This window comes from Anser cygnoides, chromosome 7 (genome assembly GCF_040182565.1).
Source record: "Anser cygnoides isolate HZ-2024a breed goose chromosome 7, Taihu_goose_T2T_genome, whole genome shotgun sequence".
NCBI lineage: Eukaryota > Metazoa > Chordata > Aves > Anseriformes > Anatidae > Anser > Anser cygnoides.
This window is the reverse complement of record NC_089879.1, coordinates 38163764-38171859: the sequence shown is the minus strand read 5'-3', so window position 1 is coordinate 38171859 and position 8096 is coordinate 38163764. Positions and strand designations below refer to the sequence as shown.

Below are 8096 nucleotides of genomic sequence, written 5' to 3'. Positions count from 1 at the left end.
TGCCCCTTCTGCTCCGGCCCGAACCCTGAGGAAAAGCCCCTTCCACTCCGTCCCCAACCCTGAGGAAAAGCCGCTTCCCCTCCGGCTCCAACCCTGAGAAAAAGCCCCAACAGTGAAGAAAAGCCCCTTCCTTTCCAGCCCCAACACTGCGGAAAAGCCCCAACCCTGAGGGAAAGTCCCTTCCCCTCCGACCCCAACCCTGAGGAAAAGCCCCTTCCCCTCCGGCCCCAACCCTGAGGAAAGGCCCCAACCATGAGGAAAAACCCCAAACCTGAGGAAATGCCCCAACCCTGAAGAAAAGCCCTGTCCCCTCGGGCCCCATCCTTGAGGAAAAGCCACTTCCCCTCTGGCCCCAACCCTGAGGAAAAAACCCTCCCCTGCAGCCCCAACCCCGAGGTAAAAACCCATCCCCTCCGGCCCCATACCCGAGGAAATGCCCCATCCCCTCCGGCCCCAACCCTGAGGAAAAGCCCCTTTCACTCCGGCCCCAACCCTGAGGAAAAGCTCCTTCCCGTCCGGCTCCAACCCTGAGGAGAAACCGCAACCCCGAGGAGAAACCACAACCCCGAGGAAAAGCCCCAGTACTGAGGAAAAGCCCCTTCATTTCCAGCCCCAACCCTGAGGAAAAGCCCCAAACTGAAGAAACGCCCTTTCCCCTGCGGCCCCAACCCTGAAGAAAAGCCCCATCCCCGAGGAAATGCCACTTCCCCACCGGCCCCAAACCTGAGGAAAACGACCTTCCACTCCGGCCCGAACTCTGTGGAAAAGCCCCTTCCCCTCCTGCTGCAACCCTGACAAAAAACCCCTTCCCCTTTGGCCCCAACCCTGAGGAAATGCCCCTTCCGGTCTCGGCCGCAAACTTGAGGAAAAGCCCCTTACGCTCCAGGCCCCAACCGTGAGGACAAGCCACTTCCCCTCTGGGCCCCAACCCTGAGGAAAAGTCCAGTCCCTGAGGAAAAGCCCCATTCCCACCGGCCCCAAGCCTGGGGAAAAGCCCCTTCCACTCAGGCCACCATCCTGAGGAAAAGCCCCGTCCACTCCTGCCCCAACCCTGAGGAAAAGCACTTTCACTTCCAGCCCACCCCCGAGGGAAACCCCCTTAAACTCCAGATCGAGCCCCGAAAAAAAGCCCGTTCCCCTCCGCCCCCAACCCTGAGAAAAAGCCGCAACCCCAAGGAAAAGCCCCTTCCACTCTAGCCCCAACACTGAGGAAAAGCCCCAAAACTGAGGAGAAACCCCAAACCTGAAGAAATGCCCCTTCCCTTCAAGCCCCAGACCTGAGGAAATGCCCCAACCCTGAAGAAAAGCCCTGTCCCCTCGGGCCCCATCCTTGAGGAAAAGCCCCTTCCCCTCTGGCCCCAACCCTGAGGAAATGTCCTACCACTCCAGCCCTAACTCTGAGGAAAAGCCGCACCCCTGAAGAAAAGCCCCTTCCCCTCCAGCCGGAACGCTGTGGAAAAGCCCCTTCCCCTCCAGACGGAACCCTGTTGAAAAGCCCCAACCCTGAGGAAGAGCCCTTTCCCCTCCAGTCCCAACTCTGACGAAAAGCCCCTTCCCCTCTTGCCGCAACCCTGACAAAAAACCCCTTCCCCTTTGGCCCAAACCCCGAGGAAATGCCCCTTCCGGTCTGGGCCACAAACCTCAGGAAAAGCCCCTAACGCTCCGGGCCCCAACCCTGAGGAAAAGTCCAATCCCTGAGGAAAAGCCCCATTCCCACCGGCCCCAACCCTGAGGAATAGCCCCTTCCACTCAGGCCACAAACCTGAGGAAAAGCCCCGTGCACTCCTGCCCCAACCCTTAGGAAAAGACCCTTCCACTCCGGGCCCAAATCTGAGGAAAAGCCCTTCTCCTCTACCCCAACCCTGAGAAAAAGCCCATACCCTGAGGAAAAGCCCCTTTCCCTCAAGCCCCAAGCCTGAGGAAAAGTCCCTTCCCCCCCGGCCCCAAACCTGAGGAAAAGCCCCAACCCTGAGGAAAAGCCCCGTCCCCTCCGCATCCCAGCCCTGAGGAAAAGCCCTTTCACTTCCAGCCCACCCCCGAGGAAAACCCCCTTACCCTCTGGCCCCAACCCCAACGAAAAGCCCGTTCCCCTCCGGCCCCAACCCTGAAGAAAATTCCCAACCCACAGGAAAAGCCGCTTCCAGTCCAGCCCCAACCCTGAGGAAAAGCCCCTTCCACTCTGACCCCAACCCTGAGGAAAAGTCCTACCCCTCCGGCCCCAACTCTGAGGAAAAGCCGCAACCCTGAGGAAAAGCCCATTACCCTCCGGCACCAACCCTGAGGAAAACACCTTCCTCTCTAGCCCCAACCCTGAATAAAAGCCACTGCCACTCCAGCTGGAACCCTGTGGAAAAGCCCCTTCCCCTCCGGCCCCAACGCTGAGGAAAAGACCCTCCCCTCCGGCCCAAACCCCGTGGAAAAAAAACCATCCCGTCCGGCCCCAACCCCGAGGAAATGCCCCTTCCCCTATGGCCCCAACCCTGAATAAAAGCCCCAACCCTGATAAATGCCCCTTCTGCTCCGGCCCGAACCCTGAGGAAAAGCCCCTTCCACTCCGTCCCCAACCCTGAGGAAAAGCCGCTTCCCCTCCGGCTCCAACCCTGAGAAAAAGCCCCAACAGTGAAGAAAAGCCCCTTCCTTTCCAGCCCCAACACTGCGGAAAAGCCCCAACGCTGAGGGAAAGTCCCTTCCCCTCCGACCCCAACCCTGAGGAAAAGCCCCTTCCCCTCCGGCCCCAACCCTGAGGAAAGGCCCCAACCATGAGGAAAAACCCCAAACCTGAGGAAATGCCCCAACCCTGAAGAAAAGCCCTGTCCCCTCGGGCCCCATCCTTGAGGAAAAGCCACTTCCCCTCTGGCCCCAACCCTGAGGAAAAAACCCTCCCCTGCAGCCCCAACCCCGAGGTAAAAACCCATCCCCTCCGGCCCCATACCCGAGGAAATGCCCCATCCCCTCCGGCCCCAACCCTGAGGAAAAGCCCCTTTCACTCCGGCCCCAACCCTGAGGAAAAGCTCCTTCCCGTCCGGCTCCAACCCTGAGGAGAAACCGCAACCCCGAGGAGAAACCACAACCCCGAGGAAAAGCCCCAGTACTGAGGAAAAGCCCCTTCATTTCCAGCCCCAACCCTGAGGAAAAGCCCCAAACTGAAGAAACGCCCTTTCCCCTGCGGCCCCAACCCTGAAGAAAAGCCCCATCCCCGAGGAAATGCCACTTCCCCACCGGCCCCAAACCTGAGGAAAACGACCTTCCACTCCGGCCCGAACTCTGTGGAAAAGCCCCTTCCCCTCCTGCTGCAACCCTGACAAAAAACCCCTTCCCTTTGGCCCCAACCCTGAGGAAATGCCCCTTCCGGTCTCGGCCGCAAACTTGAGGAAAAGCCCCTTACGCTCCAGGCCCCAACCGTGAGGACAAGCCACTTCCCCTCTGGGCCCCAACCCTGAGGAAAAGTCCAGTCCCTGAGGAAAAGCCCCATTCCCACCGGCCCCAAGCCTGGGGAAAAGCCCCTTCCACTCAGGCCACAAACCTGAGGAAAAGCCCCGTCCACTCCTGCCCCAACCCTGAGGAAAAGCACTTTCACTTCCAGCCCACCCCCGAGGGAAACCCCCTTAAACTCCAGATCGAGCCCCGAAAAAAAGCCCGTTCCCCTCCGCCCCCAACCCTGAGAAAAAGCTGCAACCCCAAGGAAAAGCCCCTTCCACTCTAGCCCCAACACTGAGGAAAAGCCCCAAAACTGAGGAGAAACCCCAAACCTGAAGAAATGCCCCTTCCCTTCAAGCCCCAGACCTGAGGAAATGCCCCAACCCTGAAGAAAAGCCCTGTCCCCTCGGGCCCCATCCTTGAGGAAAAGCCCCTTCCCCTCTGGCCCCAACCCTGAGGAAATGTCCTACCACTCCAGCCCTAACTCTGAGGAAAAGCCGCACCCCTGAAGAAAAGCCCCTTCCCCTCCAGACGGAACGCTGTGGAAAAGCCCCTTCCCCTCCAGACGGAACCCTGTTGAAAAGCCCCAACCCTGAGGAAGAGCCCTTTCCCCTCCAGTCCCAACTCTGACGAAAAGCCCCTTCCCCTCTTGCCGCAACCCTGACAAAAAACCCCTTCCCCTTTGGCCCAAACCCCGAGGAAATGCCCCTTCCCCTATGGCCCCAACCCCGAAGAAAAGCCCTTTCACCTCCAGCCCACCCTCTAAGAAAACCCCCTTCCCCTCTGGCCCCAACCCTGAATAAAAGCCCCAACCCTGATAAATGCCCCTTCTGCTCCGGCCCGAACCCTGAGGAAAAGCCCCTTCCACTCCGTCCCCAACCCTGAGGAAAAGCCGCTTCCCCTCCGGCTCCAACCCTGAGAAAAAGCCCCAACAGTGAAGAAAAGCCCCTTCCTTTCCAGCCCCAACACTGCGGAAAAGCCCCAACCCTGAGGAAAAGTCCCTTCCCCTCCGACCCCAACCCTGAGGAAAAGCCCCTTCCCCTCCGGCCCCAACCCTGAGGAAAGGCCCCAACCATGAGGAAAAACCCCAAAACTGAGGAAATGCCCCAACCCTGAAGAAAAGCCCTGTCCCCTCGGGCCCCATCCTTGAGGAAAAGCCCCTTCCCCTCTGGCCCCAACCCTGAGGAAAAAACCCTCCCCTGCAGCCCCAACCCCGAGGTAAAAACCCATCCCCTCCGGCCCCATACCCGAGGAAATGCCCCATCCCCTCCGGCCCCAACCCTGAGGAAAAGCCCCTTTCACTCCGGCCCCAACCCTGAGGAAAAGCTCCTTCCCGTCCGGCTCCAACCCTGAGGAGAAACCGCAACCCCGAGGAGAAACCACAACCCCGAGGAAAAGCCCCAGTACTGAGGAAAAGCCCCTTCATTTCCAGCCCCAACCCTGAGGAAAAGCCCCAAACTGAAGAAACGCCCTTTCCCCTGCGGCCCCAACCCTGAAGAAAAGCCCCATCCCCGAGGAAATGCCACTTCCCCACCGGCCCCAAACCTGAGGAAAACGACCTCCCACTCCGGCCCGAACTCTGTGGAAAAGCCCCTTCCCCTCCTGCTGCAACCCTGACAAAAAACCCCTTCCCCTTTGGCCCCAACCCTGAGGAAATGCCCCTTCCGGTCTCGGCCGCAAACTTGAGGAAAAGCCCCTTACGCTCCAGGCCCCAACCGTGAGGACAAGCCACTTCCCCTCTGGGCCCCAACCCTGAGGAAAAGTCCAGTCCCTGAGGAAAAGCCCCATTCCCACCGGCCCCAAGCCTGGGGAAAAGCCCCTTCCACTCAGGCCACCATCCTGAGGAAAAGCCCCGTCCACTCCTGCCCCAACCCTGAGGAAAAGCACTTTCACTTCCAGCCCACCCCCGAGGGAAACCCCCTTAAACTCCAGATCGAGCCCCGAAAAAAAGCCCGTTCCCCTCCGCCCCCAACCCTGAGAAAAAGCCGCAACCCCAAGGAAAAGCCCCTTCCACTCTAGCCCCAACACTGAGGAAAAGCCCCAAAACTGAGGAGAAACCCCAAACCTGAAGAAATGCCCCTTCCCTTCAAGCCCCAGACCTGAGGAAATGCCCCAACCCTGAAGAAAAGCCCTGTCCCCTCGGGCCCCATCCTTGAGGAAAAGCCCCTTCCCCTCTGGCCCCAACCCTGAGGAAATGTCCTACCACTCCAGCCCTAACTCTGAGGAAAAGCCGCACCCCTGAAGAAAAGCCCCTTCCCCTCCAGCCGGAACGCTGTGGAAAAGCCCCTTCCCCTCCAGACGGAACCCTGTTGAAAAGCCCCAACCCTGAGGAAGAGCCCTTTCCCCTCCAGTCCCAACTCTGACGAAAAGCCCCTTCCCCTCTTGCCGCAACCCTGACAAAAAACCCCTTCCCCTTTGGCCCAAACCCCGAGGAAATGCCCCTTCCGGTCTGGGCGACAAACCTCAGGAAAAGCCCCTAACGCTCCGGGCCCCAACCCTGAGGAAAAGTCCAATCCCTAAGGAAAAGCCCCATTCCCACCGGCCCCAAGCCTGAGGAATAGCCCCTTCCACTCAGGCCACAAACCTGAGGAAAAGCCCCGTCCACTCCTGCCCCAACCCTTAGGAAAAGACCCTTCCACTCCGGGCCCAAATCTGAGGAAAAGCCCTTCCCCTCTACCCCAACCCTGAGAAAAAGCCCCAACCCTGAGGAAGAGCCCTTTCCCCTCCAGTCCCAACTCTGACGAAAAGCCCCTTCGCCTCTTGCCGCAACCCTGACAAAAAACCCCTTCCCCTTTGGCCCAAACCCCGAGGAAATGCCCCTTCCGGTCTGGGCCACAAACCTCAGGAAAAGCCCCTAACGCTCCGGGCCCCAACCCTGAGGAAAAGTCCAATCCCTAAGGAAAAGCTCCATTCCCACCGGCCCCAAGCCTGAGGAATAGCCCCTTCCACTCAGGCCACAAACCTGAGGAAAAGCCCCGTCCACTCCTGCCCCAACCCTTAGGAAAAGACCCCTCCACTCCGGGCCCAAATCTGAGGAAAAGCCCTTCCCCTCTACCCCAACCCTGAGAAAAAGCCCCAACCCTGAGGAAAAGCCCCTTCCCCTCCGGCTCCAACCCTGAGGAGAAACACAACCCTGAGGAAAAGCCCCAGTACTGAGGAAAAGCCCCTTCCTTTCCAGCCCCAAGCCTGAGGAAAAGCCCCAACACTGAAGAAAAGCCCTGTCCGCTCCGGCCCCAACCCCGAAGAAATACCCCTTCCCCTATGGCCCCAACCCTGAAGAAAATTCCCAACCCACAGGAAAAGCTGCTTCCAGTCCACCCCAAACTTGAGGAAAAGCCCCTTCCAATCTGACCCCATCCCTGAGGAAATGTCCTACCCCTCCGGCCCCAACTCTGAGCAAAAGCCGCAACCCTGAAGAAAAGCCCCATCCCCTCCGGGACCAATCCTGAGGAAAAGCACCTTCCTCTCTGGCCCCAACGCTGACGAAAAGCCCCTTCCCATCTGGCCCCAACCCTGAGGAAATGCCCCTTCTGCTCTGGGCCGCAAACCTGAGGAAAAGCCCCTTACGCTCCAGGCCCCAACCGTGAGGACAAGCCACTTCCCCTCCGGGCACCAACCCTGAGGAAAAGTCCAATCCCTGAGGAAAAGCCCCATTCCCACCGGCCCCAACCCTGAGGAATAGCCCCTTCCACTCTAGCCCCAACCCTGAGGAAAAGCCCCATCCACTCCGGCCCCAACCCTTAGGAAAAGCCCCTTCCACTCCAGCCCCAAGCCTGAGGAAAAGTCCCTTCCCCTCCGGCCCCAAACCTGAGGAAAAGCCCCAACCCTGAGGAAAAGCCCCGTCCCCTCCGCATCCCAACCCTGAGGAAAAGCCCTTTCACTTCCAGCCCACCCCCGAGGAAAACCCCCTTACCCTCTGGCCCCAACCCCAACGAAAAGCCCGTTCCCCTCCGGCCCCAACCCTGAAGAAAATTCCCAACCCACAGGAAAAGCTGCTTCCAGTCCAGCCCCAACCCTGAGGAAAAGCCCCTTCCACTCTGACCCCAACCCTGAGGAAAAGTCCTACCCCTCCGGCCCCAACTCTGAGGAAAAGCCGCAACCCTGAGGAAAAGCCCATTACCCTCCGGCACCAACCCTGAGGAAAACACCTTCCTCTCTAGCCCCAACCCTGAATAAAAGCCACTGCCACTCCAGCTGGAACCCTGTGGAAAAGGCCCTTCCCCTCCGGCCCCAACCCTGAGGAAAGGCCGATTCACCTCCAGCCCCAACCCTGAGGAAAGGCCCCAACCATGAGGAAAAACCCCAAACCTGAGGAAATGCCCCAACCCTGAAGAAAAGCCCTGTCCCCTCCGGCCCCATACCCGAGGAAATGCCCCTTCCCCTCCGGCCCCAATCCTGAGGAAAAGCCCCTTCCACTCCGGCCCCAACCCTGAGGAAAAGCTCCTTCCCCTCCGGCTCCAACCCTGAGGAGAAACGGCAACCCTGAGGAAAAGCCCCTGTACTGAGGAAAAGCCCCTTCCTTTCCAGCCCCAACCCTGAGGAAAAGCCCCAACAGTGAAGAAAAGCCCTTTCCCTCCGGCCCCAACCCTGAAGAAAATTCCCAACCCACAGGAAAAGCTGCTTCCAGTCCAGCCCCAACCCTGAGGAAAACCCCCTCCACTCTGACCCCAACCCTGAGG

General features: G+C 59.6%; 1 protein-coding gene across 2 annotated transcripts in view; it reads right to left on the bottom strand.

Annotated features, from left to right (window-relative positions):
- The window catches only part of LOC136791240 (uncharacterized), a 102918-nt gene that overhangs the window by 58270 nt on the left and 36552 nt on the right, over positions 1-8096 (bottom strand). The gene's annotated exons all lie outside the window — the stretch shown is intronic.